The sequence below is a fragment of the Pinus tabuliformis genome, chromosome 6 (genome assembly GCF_031772625.1).
Source record: "Pinus tabuliformis cultivar Carrire ecotype Pingquan chromosome 6, CPIR1, whole genome shotgun sequence".
Classification (NCBI taxonomy): domain Eukaryota; kingdom Viridiplantae; phylum Streptophyta; class Pinopsida; order Pinales; family Pinaceae; genus Pinus; species Pinus tabuliformis.
In genome coordinates this window covers 1,655,159,298-1,655,176,858 of record NC_142292.1, presented here as the reverse complement: position 1 = coordinate 1,655,176,858, position 17,561 = coordinate 1,655,159,298, and positions in this window count along the sequence as shown.

Here is a 17,561-nt window from a genome sequence, read left to right as displayed (position 1 = left end):
ACTTTGGTGATAATTTATTATCCTTGTTAGCTTGCTTGAGGGACATTTATTTATATGGTTGTAGCCGTAGGAATACCCAATGACCTACATTAAAACTTCTTTTGCTGCGATGTTGATCTGCCTACTATTTCATTCTATTTTGTGCCAAGATGAGGTTATTCTTTAAGAGTTGGAGAACTTGTTGTTGATGTTTGATGTGATCTTCCACTGCTTGAACCTTAGAATTTTCTCTTAAATATGATGTGATGGATGGTGGATGATATCCATAAAGTGCAATAAATGGGGTCATTTTTGTTGCAATATTGAAGGAAGTGTTATACCACCATTCAGCCAGAGGCAACCATTTGACCCATTGTGTTTGTTTATTAGATACAAAGCAACGAATATATCCTTTCAAACATTTGTTTACTATCTAATTTTTCCCATCAGATTGAAGATGATAAGATGAGCTATGAGCTAACTAAGTACCAAGACAAGAGAATAATTCTATCCAAAAATTTCCAGTGAAAATGGGGTCTCTGTTGCTTAAATAATTTTTGGGTTTCCATGTAGCTTTTGAATTATTTTCATAAATCCAGTAGAAACTGTACTCACTTTAAATGGATGAGATAATGCACAAAAGTGTGCATACTTGGTAAGTCTGCCAACTACCACCATGATAACACTCTTTCCTTCGGACTTGGGTAAACCTGTGATAAAATCCATTGAAACCTCCTCCCAACATTGGCTTAGAATGGATAAAGGTTGTAATAGACCCAAGGTCTTAATTGTTTCAACTTTATTTTGTTGGTAAACCAAAAATTCCGCCACAAACTTTTGAATATCCAATTTAAGGCCATCCCAAAAAAATTCCTTCTTAACCTTGTGGTAAGTTTTTAGAAATCCTGAGTGCCCTCCTAAGGGAGAGGTGTGCAATTATTTAAGAATTTTTTGTTTTAGTTGAGAATTCTTACATAGGTATAATCGATCTTTGTACCATAATGAATCATTTTTCCAGCTAAATGTATCAGATGTACTGGGATCTTGTTGTATCTTTTGAATGAGTGCCCACACTTCTTTGCCATTCTTCTATTCATCTCTTGCTTCGTTTATCCAATTTGGTTGGATAATAGAAATGGCACAAAGAAATGCTTCCACATCCTCATCCTTTCTTAAGAGTGCATCTACCACAACATTTTGCTTCCCTTTTTTGTAGATGATTTCAAAGTCATAATCCAACATCTTCATGACCCATTTTTGTTGCTCTTCTGAAGATAATCTTTGTTCTAAAAAGTATTCAAAACTATCATGGCCTGTTTTTACCTTAAAGTGTCTTCACATTAGGTAGGGTCGTCATTTCTTAAGTGCATGTAGTATTGCCAACATTTCCTTCTCATAAATAACAAATATAAACTTTGAAACGGGAATTGATACTGTTACCCATTTCGTAGAGATAACAAAAGAGTGACTCGATTTTGAAAAGAGGGGATGCAGAACACACATAATTTTTTTAGAGTATAGTTTTTGGCACTTTAATTTTTTTTATATACATTACGTTTTAGAATGTCAGTAATATGCATGTTGATTTAAAAAAGTGGTGATTCTACATCAGACCCTTTTTTTAAAAGACTTATTTTTCGACTTTAAATTTTCTAATGTACAAAATGTAAATAATTATTTTCTAAATTTAACAAATTTTGACACTCTAAATTTTTTCTGTCAAAATTTATATATATATATATATAAAGACAAAAAAAAACATAAAATGTATATGTATATCTGTGTGTGTGTAAACCATAAAAAAAAAAATTGACAAAAGAAATTATTAAAACTATATACGGAAAAAAAAATTAAAAAAGCATTAACAAAAAACTACAAAAAAAAAAAAGAAATTACATTAAAAAAAGAAAACAGAAAAAAGCAAATAAAAATCTAAAAAACTATTAAAGTCAAGATTAAAAACATTAAAAACAAAAAAAAAAACAAAATATACTCTTCAAAAAAAAATAAAAATTAAATATATATATATATATATATATATAAACAAACTTAAAAACATTTTAAATTTAAAATAGATATATATATATATATATATATATATATATATATATATAAAACATTAAAAAAAAGAACATATATTTTCAATTTTTAAAAAGTAAAAAACATTTAAAACTTTAAAAAACATATATTTACGATCAAAACTTTAAAAAATATATCTATATGCAGCTCTGCCACCCAGGGCCATGCCCCCACTGACGGCCGGGCGGTGGCTATCTGATTCTGAGAATCGGATGGCGGTGGCTATCCGATTCTGAGAATCGGATCTGATTCTGAGAATCGGCACCACCATCCGATTCTCAGAATCGAATAGCCACCCCCATGGGCGGTCAGGCGGTGGCTATCCGATTCTCGGAATCAGATAACCATTGCCCGACTGCACGTGGGGGTGGCTATCTGATTCTCAGAATCGGATAACCACTGCCCGACTGCCCGTGGGGGTGGCTATTCGATTCCGAGATCCGAGAATCGGATAGCCACCCCCACGGGCAGTCGAGCGGTGGCCATCTGATTCTGAGAATCAGATAGCCATCGCCCGGCCACCGCCACGGGTGGTTGGGCGGTGGGATAGTCACCATCATGGGAAACTGGGGGATGGTTATTCGATTCCAAGAATTGGATAGCCACTCCCACGGGCATCTGGGTGATGGCTATCTGATTCTAAGAATTGGATAGCCACCCCCATGGGCGTTCGGGCGATCGCTATTCGATTCCGACAATCGGATAACCACCCCCACTATCGATCAGGTGGTGGCTATCCGATTCTCAGAATCGGATAACCACCCCCTGACTGCCCTTGAGGTGGATATCCAATTTTCAGAGTCGAATAGACCGAGAGGTGGCTATGCGATTCTGAGAATCAGATAACCACCACCCGGCCACCCCCACAAGCCGCTGAGTGGTGGCTATTTGATTCCGAGAATCGAATAGCCACTACCCCCACGGGGAATCGGATAGCCACCACCCAACCACCCGTGGGGGTAGTTGCTATTCGATTCTCGGAATCAAATAGCCACTGTCTGGCTGCTCGTGGAGGCGGTGGCTGATAAAATTGTTACAAAACAAAAACAATTTTTTTTAAATACAATAAACATATTTAACAAAATTTGTTTTTTATTTAAAAAAAATAATTTTATCGGCCACTACCCCCACGAGCAGTCGAGCAGTGGTTATTCGATTCTGAGAATTGAATAGCCACTTCTCGGCCACCCCCACGGGTGGTTGGGCGATGGCTATCCAATTCTCGGAATCGGATAGCCACCACTCAGCCACCTGTGGGGGTGGCCGGGTGGTGGTTATCTAATTCTCAGAATCGGATAGCCACTGCTCGGCTACGATCAAAATCGGATAGCCACCGCTCAACCACCGATTCTGAGAATCAGATAACCACTTCCTGGCCACCCCCACGGGCGGTTGGGCGGTGGCTATCCGATCCACCACTCAACCGCCTGTGGGGGTGGCTAGGTGGTGGTGGCTATCCGATTCTGAGAATCAAATAACCACCCCTTGGCCACCCCCACATGCGGCTGAGTGGTGGTTATCCGATTCCGAGCCACTGCCCAACCGCCCGTGTGGGTGGCCAGGGAGTGGCTATTGGATTCCGAGAATCGAATAGCCACTGTCCAGCCGCTTGTGGGGGCGGTGGCCGATAAAATTATTTTTTTAAATAAAAAACATATACATATATATTTTTAGATACAATAAACATATTTAACAAAATTTATTTTTTATTTAAAAAAAAAAAATTATCTGCCACCGCCTCCACGAGCGGCCAGGGGGTGGCTATTTGATTCCGAGAATCGAATAGCCACTTCCCGGCCACCCCTACGGGCGGTGGCATCCAAGAATTGGATAGCCACTACTCAGCTACCTATGGGGGTGGCTAGGTGGTGGTTATCAGATTCTCAGAATCGGATAACCATCGCCCGTGGGGGTGACCGGGAGGTGACTATTCGATTCTAGGAATCAAATAGCCATTGCCTGGTTGCTCATGGGGGTTGTGGCTGATAAAATTATTATTTTTAAATAAAAAATAAATTTTGTTAAATATGTTTATTATATTTTAAAAAACAAAATTTGTTTTTTATTTAAAAAAAACAATTTTATCGGCCATCGCCCCCACGAGCGGCCTAGCAGTGGCTATTTGATTTCGAGGGGTGGCCGAAAAGTGGCTATCCGATTTTCGGAATCAGATAACCACCACTCAGCCATCTGTGGGGGTGACCGGGTGGTGGTTATTTGATTCTTAGAATTGAATAGCCACCGTTCGGCTGCTCGTGGCTATCCGATTCTGAGAATCAGATAACCACCACCCGGCCACCCCCACAGGTGGCTGAGTGGTGGCTATTCGATTCTGAGAATCGGATAGCCACCGCCCAACCGCCTGTGGGGGTGGCCGGGAAGTGGCTATTCGATTCTCGGAATCAAATAGCCACCTTCCGACTGCTCGTGGAAGCAGTGACTGATAAAAGTTGTTTTTTTAAATAAAAAATTAATTTTGTTAAATATGTTTATTGTGTGTGTGTGTATATATATATATATATATATAAATTTTAAATGTTTTTTTTTAAATATATATATTTTAAATATTTTAAATGTTATTTAAAAAAATATCAAAAATATATTTAGTTTTTTTTTTAAATTTTAATGTCTTTCTTTTCTTTTCTTTTCTTTTTTTTTAACCGAATTTTAAATTATTATCAAATCCAAATTTTAAATTTTAAATTTTTTAATATAAAATTTGAAATGCTATTTTTTTTTTAATCAAAATATATTGGTTTTTTTTAATGTTTTTTGATTTTATTTTTTGATTTGAAAATATGTTTTTTTTTTAAATTGTTTTTTGGGTTTTTATTTTATTTTTAATTGCAACATATTTTTGTTTTTTAGGGTCTTTTGAAAATGTTTTTAATCTTAATTTTATTTATTTATTTTTTTTTTCGTTTTTTTTTTAAATCTAGTTTGTTTTAAATTTTATATTATTTTTTTAGTTTTTCTTAATATTTTTTAAAATTTCCTATTTTTACTTAATTTTATAGTATTTATTTATTTATTTATTTTTTCCCAAATTTGTTTATGGTTTACTTCATTATTTTTTTGAAAATATGTTTTTCTTATTATTTATTTCTTAAATTTTTTTAATTTTTTAATTCTTATATTTTATAGGTTAATTTTGTTTTTTGTTTTTTACATTTTTATGATTGATTCTTTTTTTTTTTTTTTTCTTTAAATTTTATGTTTTGTTTTTAGTATATATTTTATTTACATTTTGGTTTTTTTTTTTCATTGTTTTTATTTTTAATTTTATGTTATCATTGTTTTTTTGAAATTTTAATATTTTTCGGAGTCATAACAAATTTTTTTACACCATTATTTCAAAATGTTGAAAATTTACCAAAAAAAAGTGTTATTCCAGTATCAACACTTTTCGTTTTGAGGGTGTTCTTTGCACATAAAAATTCGGTTTTACTGGCATTTTTTAAAAATGTTGGAAATTGACTCTAAAAAAAAATTCATCATTCCATTATTAGCACTTTTCATTTTCAGGTTGTTGTTTGTACAAAAAATTCGTTCTCACTTGCCATTTTTAAAACATGTTCAAAATTGACCCTTAAAAAAAACCATCATTCTAGTATACACACTTTTTGTTTTTAGCACTGTTTTTCATGTTTTTTGGAGGTTTTTTGGCAGAGTTATCGTTTTGAGTTTATAGTTCCCGTTTCGAAGTTTACATTGTTAATAGCTTTGTGTAAATACTTTCTTTTGATTAGGCGACTTTCGAAAGAAATGGGTCTTTCTTCTTGCATTATAACAACACCAATTCCATTTTCGGAGGCATCACATTTCACAATAAAGGTTTTTGTAAAGTCTGGTGTAGCTAAGACCAATGCTTGGCACATTGCCTCTTTAAGATGTTCAAAGGCCTTCGTTGCTTCTGGAGTCCATGAAAATGTATCTTTCTTCAATAATGTTGTTAAAGGTGCTGCTATTCTCCCATAATTCTTGGCAGACTTGCAATAATACCATGTCAACCTGAGAAATCCTCGTAGATACTTTATGGATATGGGGATTTTCCATTCCTTAATGGTTTTAATTTTGCTAGGGTCTACCTTAACACCTTCATGAGATACAATATGACCTAGATATTCCACCTCTTGTACTACAAAGAAACATTTGGAGCTTTTTGCATATAATTGTTTCTCCTCTAATAATTTGAGCACCCTATCAACATGTTGAACATGATCCTTCCAAGACTTGCTGTAGATTAGTATATCATCAAAAAATACTAACACAAATTTTCTAAGGAAGGGTTTGAAAATGGAATTCATCAAACCTTGAAATGTAGAAGATGCATTGGTAAGGCCAAAAGGCATGACCAAAAATTCATAATGACCCTCATGGGTTCTAAATGTTGTTTTTGGAATATCTTCAATCTTTATTCTGATTTGATGATATCTTAAACGAAGATCCAATTTGGTGAAGTAAATTGATCCATGCAATTCATCCAATAATTCATTAATGGTAGGAATGGGAAATTTATCTTTAATAGTGAGCTTGTTGAGCTCCCTATAATCTGGACACATGCGCCATGATCGATCCTTCCTATGAACGAATATTACTGGAGCAGAGAAATAACTTTGACTAGGTTGAATTATACCAGCCTCTAGCATTTCTGCAACCATACATTCAATTTCACTCCTTTGGGCATAGGGATATCTGTAAGGCCTGATGTTTGGAGGAACACTTCTTGGAATCAAATGAATAGCGTAATCATAATCACGAATAGGTGGGAGGCCTTTGGGAGTCTCAAATACCTTGTAGTGATTGTCCAAGACTTTTTGGAGATCTGGAGAAACAGATTATTTCAATGTGGGAACCTCTAGTGAACATAATTGTGCAATTATGCCTCGTTGTTATTTCTTTAGAAGCTTTGTCATTCCGCTTGAGATGATTATATTTCCCGGTTTCCCTGTGATACCCATTAATTCAAATTCCTTTCATTCTGAAAAGAAATTCATGAAAAGTTCTTCAAAATTAAAAGCTATTGTACCCAAGGGTTGTAGCCATTGGACTCCTAGTACAACATCAACACTCCCCATTGGAATGGAAAGCATTAGGTTATTCAATACATATTCTCTCATGGATAGCTTGATATTATGGCACCTTCCTAAGAAATTTATGGTTCCTCCACTTGAAACCATCACTTGACACTTTGATGTTGGATATAGGAAGCAATTCAATTCCTTGGCTATCTTACAATGAATAAAATTATGGGTACTACCCGAATCAATCAACACTATTACCTTTTTCTTCTTGATATTCCCTTCTATTTTGATAGTTTGAGGAGTGGTAATTCTAGCCAATGCATTACAAGATATGGTTGGATTCATTTTTTCTTTCTCTAGGGTTTGTTCCTGGTGTATATCCTCTTTTTTTGACGTTTCCTGTTCCTTTTCTTCCTCCTCTTCACAATCTATGTAAACAAATTTCTTCTCAACACACTTATGACCTTTAGTATATTTTCTATCACAACTGTAACAAAGCCCTTTTGCTCTTTTTTCTTCCAGTTGTTGTGGTGTCAACCTTATAGGTTGTGGATGGCTAGGGGCAACAACACTTCCATCTTTATGATTGTGAGTGGTAGGCTTCCTTGTTGCCGTAATTTTGCTTTCCATTTTTCTTGCCAACCTGAATGCCTTCTCTAATGAATCAGGTTCCCAAAGGTGAAACTCATGTTGGATGTTATCCTTTAAAGTCCCTATGAACACATCAATTCTATGCTCCTTTGGAATATCTTTTACCATTATATTCAATTTTTGGAAGTCCTCAATGTGCTCCATCATTGAACCCTTTTGTTTGAGATTTATCAATTGGCTAAAAAAAGTGTTGCTTTTTGTATCCTCATAATGTGCTATCTTTTCATTCGTAAAAATAGCCCAAGTGACAATCTGTTTACGAGATCAAAGCCATCGATACCATACAAACTTATTTGGTTCCAAATATAAAAATTTCTCCATTTGTAGTATCCATGTTACGGGATTCTTTCCATCAAAATTCTTAATATCGATCTTTGGAACATGGTGGTTCTTTGATCCAACGTTAGAGTCTATGAAATCATGATTAACATTTATTTTGTTCTCATCATGAGTTTCGTTTACTACCCTTTAACCATTAGTAAGCATTTCTTATAGAAACTTTGTCAAATCTGTCTTCAAATATTCCATCTTAGTTTCCATGCCTTTTTTTAAATCATCCATCTTAGCTTCCATGCCATCCATCTTAGCTTCCACGTCATTCATCTTAGCTTCTATGCCTTTCTTCAAACCATCCATGTTAGCTTCCACGCCTTTCTTTAAACCATCCATCTTAGCTTCCACGCCATACATCTTAGCTTCTATGTCTTTCTTTAAACCATCCATCTTAGCTTATATTACTTTTTATGCGAGTGAAATTTGTTGCACTTGGTCTCGTAATTTTGATATATCGTGTTGCATTTCTTCCTCTTCTTCATGAGTCATGCTAGAGCTTTCAGGTTGCTTATTAGGTGTTTCCATTTTGTTTCTTCGGGCATCAATTACTGATAATAATGCTTCACTATGCCATTTGAATTCCTTCAAACTATTTTTTCAAACCAAACTTGTGCAAAAATTAAAAAAAAAAAACTACACACTTTTTTTCACTTTGTAGGAGCTTGATATTGAATATGTTGTATCTCTGTAATTTTGGATCTCCAAGGTCTGAAATTACTTCCTGCGGTAACCCTATGAGTACTCTTTCTAACCCTGCAAATATGATCAAGATTGGATTCTCCAATGAAGAGTTATGCCAAATCTCCAACGATGACATGATTATAGATTAGATCAATAGAGCGAGCTTGTACGAAGTGCCACGTGTCACTGTTTTTACCTTAGGATCTGAAACGGATACACAGGAAAACTACAGTCCGTTCTCTTTTTGTAGCTTCTCACGAAATTTCAATTTGATTCTCAGAAAGAAAGTTTTGATGATTTTACCCAGGTCACATGTTTGAGATATAATTCGAGATCCTGTAAAACCCTAACTTCCTTGGATCATATCCCTGAAAATATAGCGAGACAAGATCTGAAATTCGGACTCAAGATTCAGAAAGATTTCGGCTCAAATGGGTTTTTTTTCACTTCTGAAATATCGCAAAAGAAAATCTATAGTGAAAATTCCACGATGACCCGTTTGGAGTAGCGAAACCCTAGAATCCAAGCTCTGATACCAAATATTATGAAACCAGCTCACAATAAGATAGAAAAGAGAGATAGACGCCTTAGAATTCAGTCTCTTCGAGGGGGAAATTCCTTTACATTACACAAATGAACAATTCTTCGATGATACAAATGACAAAACCTCATTTCTATATATAGGAGTCTAAGGAGTCACAATATAACCAAAGCCGACCTAACAATAATAATATAAGGGCACAAAAATAACAATAGTGGGCTTCTATGGAGCACAACAATACAATATGGGGACAATAGGGGCACAACAATAACAATAAGAGATACAATGACAATAGTAATAGGGGAATCACTAGTATTATAGGGACCTAACACTTTAATGTTTTAAAGCTAACACGCTTTCTCATAGTTTAATTCATTGGAATATGAACGCAAATAATCAATCTCCTTACTTTATCCAATATAGAGTAGGCACAAGGGTGAATGTATTAAAGTGAATGGTTTTACAAACTTATGAAAATCCATACACTCGACATGGTTTCTCTTTGATATACTTAGGATTATATACATATGCATTGTTTGTTTCCTTGGCATTATTCTAATGTGTAAATATAGTTCTTTGGCTCTCTGTTTTACCCCATACCTTAGTTTTTAATGAAATATTTATTTGATTGGGAGTATCTAAAGTTTACAGCTGTAAATATGTTGCGAACCTAGAATTGTACCACATGTGCTTGGTGTCAGTAGTCATCCAACGGTGGATAAAATTTAGGGTTTGTTTCTAGCCGTAGATTGGAAGTGGGGAGTTACGAAATTAACTACCCCCTCCCAAGTCTCGTCGCCCCTACTCATTCAAACCTTCACATGCTGGAGGAATGGCTCTATAACCTTAACCATTACTAGTAACATTTGAGAAAGCCCTTTAATCGATACTAATAGTATAATCCTTCCAACTTCTTCTACACATTTATTGATTTCTTACATTTTATCTTTAGGGTTTTTTAACATTCGTGGAGTACTTTTTAGACATGGTCTATTTCTGGTGGATTACAACAAAGGAGTGAGATAGTGTTCGACTTCCTCTCATCGAGTGAGTTTCATGTCTATCAAATGTCTTGCTGGTTTTGTGTTATTGTTTGTAGAGGTTAATCTTGGTTCTCCTTCTCGTGTTCTACTTACAATATGCTCAAGAGACTACAACCCCCTTCAGTCTCTACTATACAAGTAACAAATGAGCTAGATCATGTCATTGTTGTTGTAGTGTTAATCATTTTGGTTTAGGGTTCTCTACTAACCCAATTCGCTTTTCCATTCTTAGGTTTGTACCATCGATTGGATATCTCATGGGAGAGAGCTTCATTTCATTCACAAAGTTGTTAGTTTCTTATTAATGACTCCTCCCGTCTTTATAATTGTTACAGGTTACTTGTCGATGAAAGAACCCTAGCTTGGTTTTGAATGGTGTTATTTATTTTTTTGTCAAAATTGACATAGGGTTATTGTACAAGCCTATGGCCTGAATGCATGTAGACATTTTACGAGACTATTCCCGACAGTTAAAATACAATGATTTTATATTTATTTTATTTTAACTTCATGTAGGGCCTCTCAGCCTTATATATTTATTTTGTCTCTGATAGATATTTATGATATATGGTTTTTGTTAATTATATTTATACCACGGGTTAGAAACCCTTCTTCAATTGGATAGTTATATTGTTGACAGAGTTGTGGTAGGTTTATATTTATAGGCTTGATTGTTTATCATCCCCATGAATTGTTTTCTTCTCGAGTTATTTTGTAGTGCGAGGCCGAAGTTCTTATTTCTGAACAATTTCTCATTTGTATGGGTTTTTTTACAGTTCCATTTGCAAGGAATAATTATTTATGTTTTCATATTCTTTGTCTACTTCTTGAATTCAATTACAGGTATTGTTCATTCATTTTATGTTGTAAATTCATTATTAGCGGTGAACAATTTTTCTAGTATTTTTTAACAACAATGGATTAATTACACTTGGGGTTTTAGATGGATTTTATACTCCAGACTTTTCTCCCCTCTATAGTTAATTTTTTCTAAATGGTTAGGATTGTTTTGGGCCGGCTGATCCCATCGGCCCTCGTCCGGAACTATCCAATACTAATTCCTTTAACTCTGATATCGGATCCACCACATCGGAACTCTTGTTATGACCCTCATTTAAATCTTTGATACTGCCCTGGACCCGATTTCTTTCAAAACTTCAATGTATTATGGTTCAAATATATGTGTGTCGCTACCCTGGGGAGTTCACGTCATCGTCCTTCTGGAGGGCAGGAATTGTAGAGTTCATGGCGGCTTTCTTGTTTCTTTACATCACGATCCCTGCGATCATGTGTGTCAAGAGGGCCGAAAATGTTTGCACCTACAGGAAACATTGGTATGGCGAGGGTCAAGGTGAAGGCCATAAGAGCGAGGTTGCACCATGGAAGTACCATCCCAATCGGTCCTTTCGGTGGAGAGAAATTTCCTCCTCAGAATAATGGATATTAATACATGATTTCTAGATATGATTATAGTGAAGTCGTTGGTCTGTCGCTACCGAGGTCATGACCAACGACAACAAGTATTCAATATTAATGACATTGCGTGACTTGTATTTGGAAAAGTCTTTGGAATGGTACAAAGTTTGAGCTATACGGAAGGAATACAGTACCCTAAGACAATGTTGTTGGGAAAAGTATCCAATATGGAATGACCCTATCCCACTCTAAGGGTGATAGTACCTCAGCAACAACTGAATGCAAAGCTATTCAAGATTACTTCTTTATGAGATGAGAGAGAGAAAAGAAGGATGATCTACTAACCGTTATCTTGCGCTAATAGTCGATCCAATCCTCACTCCTTGCTGCTTGCTCCTAGCTCCTTGCTCTTTCACCGGCCCAGCTACACAAAGATCCTGTAAAAGCACAAAGAAAGGAAACTACAAGAAGCATACATCCATAACTGATTCAAGGATTAGAATAAATCAAATATACAAGCATCAATTCGCCATAGAGACACATGCATATAGAAGAACCTCAAATACTTTATTAATAGAAGAAGTAAAGTTCTGAGAGTGTTACAACCATAATAGGCCCAATCCAACAACACCTCCCAGCAGAAAGAAATCTCCTCTTCACCTCCTTCAAAGCAATCACCCAATAGTTCTATACACAAACCAACAACACTTCCTTACTTGTACAAAATTCCAGCCTCTCTAGACCTCATGAGAGAGCTCTATATATAGGAGATTTGGAGAAAGGATGAGTCAGCTTGAGACTGACATGAAGCTGACTAGTGTCCTCTCCCACTTTAGTTAAACTTCAGTTCTTGAGTCCACTTGGAGATTCTTGCTTCCACTTGGAGATCAAGACCCTCTTACTCATCACAAGGCGAATTCCATGATCCAAGTGTCAGTTTGGAAGCTTCCTGGGCAATTGACACCTTGCAGAATGACTGTGCCACTTGGCCAATCTCGCCCAGCGCAGGTAGCCTTCATTAGTTTTGACATTCAGCGCAGGTACGGAGTGGAGCAGTTGACATTCAGCGCAGATGCTTAGTGGAGCAGTTGACATGATCCAGAAACAGCTTGTTTTTGAGTGTTTTCAGGTGGAGAACTGATTTTCAGTGCTGTGGTTTGCTGACCTTGTTCCTCTAGGGGTAGGAACAACATGTTTAGGGACTTTGGATCCCTCAGATTATTGACATTTCATGCTTCATGCTGTTAGGCACAAAAATGTCTATAACAGTTGCCCCCTAAAGTATGAGGTCGTTTATCGGGTGAAATGCTTTATCAGGAGGATCCGAAGTTCATTCAATCGCTGAGAGGTGTCCTGTAATAAAATACAATACAATACATTATTTTTTCATTCTGCTTTCATGATCTAGCTGAGGCAGGCATTCCCATGCTCAGCTTTATAAATTCATTTTGGTACATAGAACAGACGATCGTCTGATGGTAGACTGATAATTCTCTGCTGAAATTATCATCCTTTGAGTAGGATGATCATCTGCTGCAATGATGTACATAACAAATGTCTTTATATCCTGAATATATATCGCAGCCCGGATGGATGAAACTAGATCCGGGGTCTTCAAACTCGTTCGATCTTCACTCTAAGTACAAGTCGATCCATGTGAGAATTGCGCTGAAGTCGAACATGGAAAGACATCGCTTGATTACTGGTCAATAATGTAAACCGTTAACAAGCGCGAGAGGAATCACCAATAATGACAATGACCCTCAAGGTACTGCAGTACAATTCACGTGGTGTGAATAAAGGACTTGGCGTCGAACACCACGCAAAATCTTCTGGTCGAAGGTCATTGATGTATACCTGTCGCCGGAAGTGAGAAACTTGCCATTGAGGCATGCAAGCTTCAAAGTACTGGGGGGTTTGTTCCTAGATCGACTTCTTGGATAATGAGCTGAAGTCGACAAGAAGCGATCCGTCAAAGGAGGGCCTTAATGAATCCCACATCAGTGACACGGAACGGAGCTAATGATTTTAGTGGAGGTGAAAACAATTTGTGAAATATGATTCAGGGTGGCGATCATGGGTGGATGAAGGATAATGTATGGCAGTGGATGGGACACGGTTGACTCTTTCTGAACACATCTCTTGAACATATAACGACACTGATGTGATGGATCGGTAACATTACCCCAAATGTGGATGGTTTGGCGAGGACCATGGTGATGAGACCGGTGAATGAAACAACCCAACCCGATGTGATACGGAGGACAAAGTGTCATGTTCAAGAGCGACTTGCTACCATTAAAGCTTTGAGGTTCTCCCAATTTTTCCCCAGTCATTTCTGACCAGTACCTCTTTATTTTTGTCAAGCTTGAGGAGGATAACATATGCTTGTTCTATAACCTTCCCTTCGGGCAAGCCCATCGCTATGTTTTAACGAGCCTAGCGATAGGGAAACTCGTTCTCGTCTAAAGACAAGTTTGTCGCTATTTAATCATTTTAACGAGTCTAACGACAAGGAAAACTCGGTCCTTTTCATTTTTAGAGAGTCTGAAAAGGTACAGAAAGTTAACTCCAAAATTACTTTTTCGTCATCTAATCCCTTAAGTCCGCAAAAGTATAAAACAATACAGAAGGGATGAGTTTTCGATAACTTTAACGAGCCGAATAAAACAAGCGCTCGACCTTTTTGTGTAATAATCCCTCAGGTCCAAAAAGATTAAAATCTAGAGGAGGGATAGCTCTTCCGGTCACTTTAACGAGCTGGAAGGCCAAAACTCGACAAACTTTTCATATTTTACGAGTCAGGAGAAAAGAGCTCAAAGAAGACTCGTCTCTTGAGGAACGAGTGATAAACAGGGATAGCAGCAGATTCCAGGTACAGGTTGGAATTTTCCAATCACGGCAGTGTCACAAGGATGGCTAAGTGAAATCGCTCTTCGCAGCTGTTCCTCAAAATGGGTAAACAATCATATGGAGGTGAACGATTGGCCAAATGAAATGGAGGTGGCAGGTGCAAAGCACGACCAAGGCTTTTGTGGCTAATAAATTTACGATCACAATGGTTATTTACCGGAATAGGTTCATTTTTTAATGAGCTTGAACTCTGGGGGAAACTCTTGCTCAAAGCTTATGTTTATTTTTTAACGAGCATGAACTATGATGCTAAAACTGCTCGGATCTCGCTTTTCTATTTTTTAACGAGCATAAATTCCGCGGTAAAACTGCTCGAAATACCAGTCATAAGATAAGAAGTGTCTCCTGTGAGATAGCTATTTTTTATGGAGCTTTATCTCACGAAGCTATGCTCCTCATTTGGCAAATTTTGACCTTTGCCCCACATCCTTTCTTTATGCAAGTTCGGAAACGACTAATCCAAAAAACAGATAAATAACCGCTCTTTGCTTGCACTCCAAAAGGTTCGCATGCCCCCAGGTATAAAATACAATTTCAAGGCTGCCCCTACTTATCCTTCAAAACATTTGTTTTGATGGGTGAGGCTTGCCTCTTTCTGGTTACCCAAAGAATGGTTTTATTTGCTGCCGCAAATGAAACTCTTTCTTTGGCGATGTCTATCATTAGGTTACTCAAAGATGGTTACAATTTGTTGCAGCAAAGGAATCTCTTTCTTTGGAGGCTGCCCCTACTTATCCTTTAAAACATTTGTTTTAACGGGTGAGGCTTGCCTTTTACCCAAAGATGGTTACAATTTGCTGCCGCAAAGGAATCTCTTTGGCATTGCCTACCTGTTTAGACAAAGTTGAATGACCTTTGTTAAACAAGTAACCTTGACAAAAGAATCTTGTTCTTAGAACAACCCCTCTTCCTTCTTTCGGACGGGGTACGGACTAGTCATATTCTTTCGCGGAAATTTTACCTTATACCCAGGGTTTCTTCTGCCCGAAGCAGACCAGGATGCATGCCCCCTGGGTTCCAGTCCCATCTTTCTGAATCACTCGCACTCATCGGGAAGGAGGACTGGGGGTGGAGACATTTCTTGGGTGAATAGACCATTGAGGGTTGGTATTTGACTATTTGCGATGCGTGATCCCGGAAATGAAAGTTGGTCTACGAGCTTGACCATTCTTCCTTCGTGTGGAAAACACATTACTCTAAAGAGTGAGGAGACTATAGCTCCCATGCAATATATATAGTCTCGTCCAAGGAGTAGGTTATAATCCAAGGGTCCTTGAACGACCATCACGTTCATTTGAACGGTCTTCCCTTTCCATGTAACAGGCACAATGGGGAGGATCCCTAATGGTCGACTGGTTCCTTTATCAAAACCCGAGAGATTTCTCATCTCAGGCAAAAGCTTTGGGGAACCCAGTGCTTTCCAAGCAATAGAGGAAAGGATACTCACAGATGCTCCTTCATCAATGATAGTTCCAGCCATTACCATTCTGTAGATTTGGACCATGATTCTGAACGGTATACTGGCTGGTAACCGGGGTCTGCCTAGTTGGTTCCAATCAAAAGACACAACCAGGTTGCTTGGTGGTGGGACCGAATACACGGCCGGATACGATCCTGACGATGTTCCTTCCTGCGATAAAGGAATGGGCGCATTGCCCTGATGCTCATCAGAATCTGTGTTGATGAAAAGAATCTGGATGGTGTCATCCTTATTCTCTTCAGTGAGGGTGTCATTTGAAGATGAATCTTCAGTGACTGTGTCATTTGAGGATGAAACCTCTGAAGGAAGAACTGGGTCAACTGCCGTATCGACCTTTAGACTTTCGTCTGGTCTGGATTCAGTAGGTTCATTTTCAATGACCGATGCTTCAGCTGACCACTTGAGGAGGCCAGCTGTATTTTCAACCAACGAAGGACTCGGCACAAGTTTTTTGTATCCAGGAGGAAGTATTACCGGTGAAACCGGACGATCTTCCAAAACTCTCTTCGCTTCGTCTAAGAAGGGACAACGGTGGATGGCGTGACCGCCTTCACACAGTCTGCAGGGGGATCTTGCTCCTCCTCTTCGTCTTGAACCTTCACTTTCGCTGGTTGACGGTAAGCAATCAACACGACTATCAGAGGTTGATGCTCCCGAATTGTGCAACCGAGGGGACCAGTCCCTTAGTATCCGGGGAATACAGGGACAATCTCTATGGAAGTGGTCTCCTCTACATATGACACATGGCGATTTAGGCCCGGTCTGTGCTGTGTGTGGGTTTTTGTCAGATATCTTTTTCTTGCCCCTAGTCGCCTTAGGCTCCTTCTTCTTCTCCTCCTTCTTCTTCTTCTCCTTCTTTTCCATGGGGGCTTGGCTTTTTCCAGCCCTACCTTGTGAAGATGAAGGATTAGAGGAAGAGTTATAAGAAGTAGAAGGTTGGTGGGCAGCTCTAGACTGATCTAACTGTTGACTCGACTGCTCAGGAACCATGGTGGTCTGAACTACATTAGTTGAGAATAGCCAAATAGGCAGGCCAATTGTCAGTCCTGGAAGCGACAATGTGGCCATGTGGGGCGCACCAACTTCTCCCCAAGAGGAGAATGGACTAGGATTTCCATCATGTGGAGTTCCTTGGTTGGGGCGTTCCATGTTCTCAACTTTAAGATCAACGTGGGAATAGGAGGTGATTATGTTCCGTTTAAAATAAATTTTATAACGACGCTTAGACACAACTTGCTTTTTCACTTTTTAAGAGTCGAGAAAAAGCTAAAGATGACTCTAGTCTCCTTTGATGTTTTAACGAGCCCGAAGTGACAAATGCTCGGATGGACTTTTTCAGTTATAGAGTTTGAAAAAGGCCAAAAGAAACTGCTCTGGAGTTCTAGGCAGAGGGTGTGCCAAACTTTTCGCAAAACCACAGA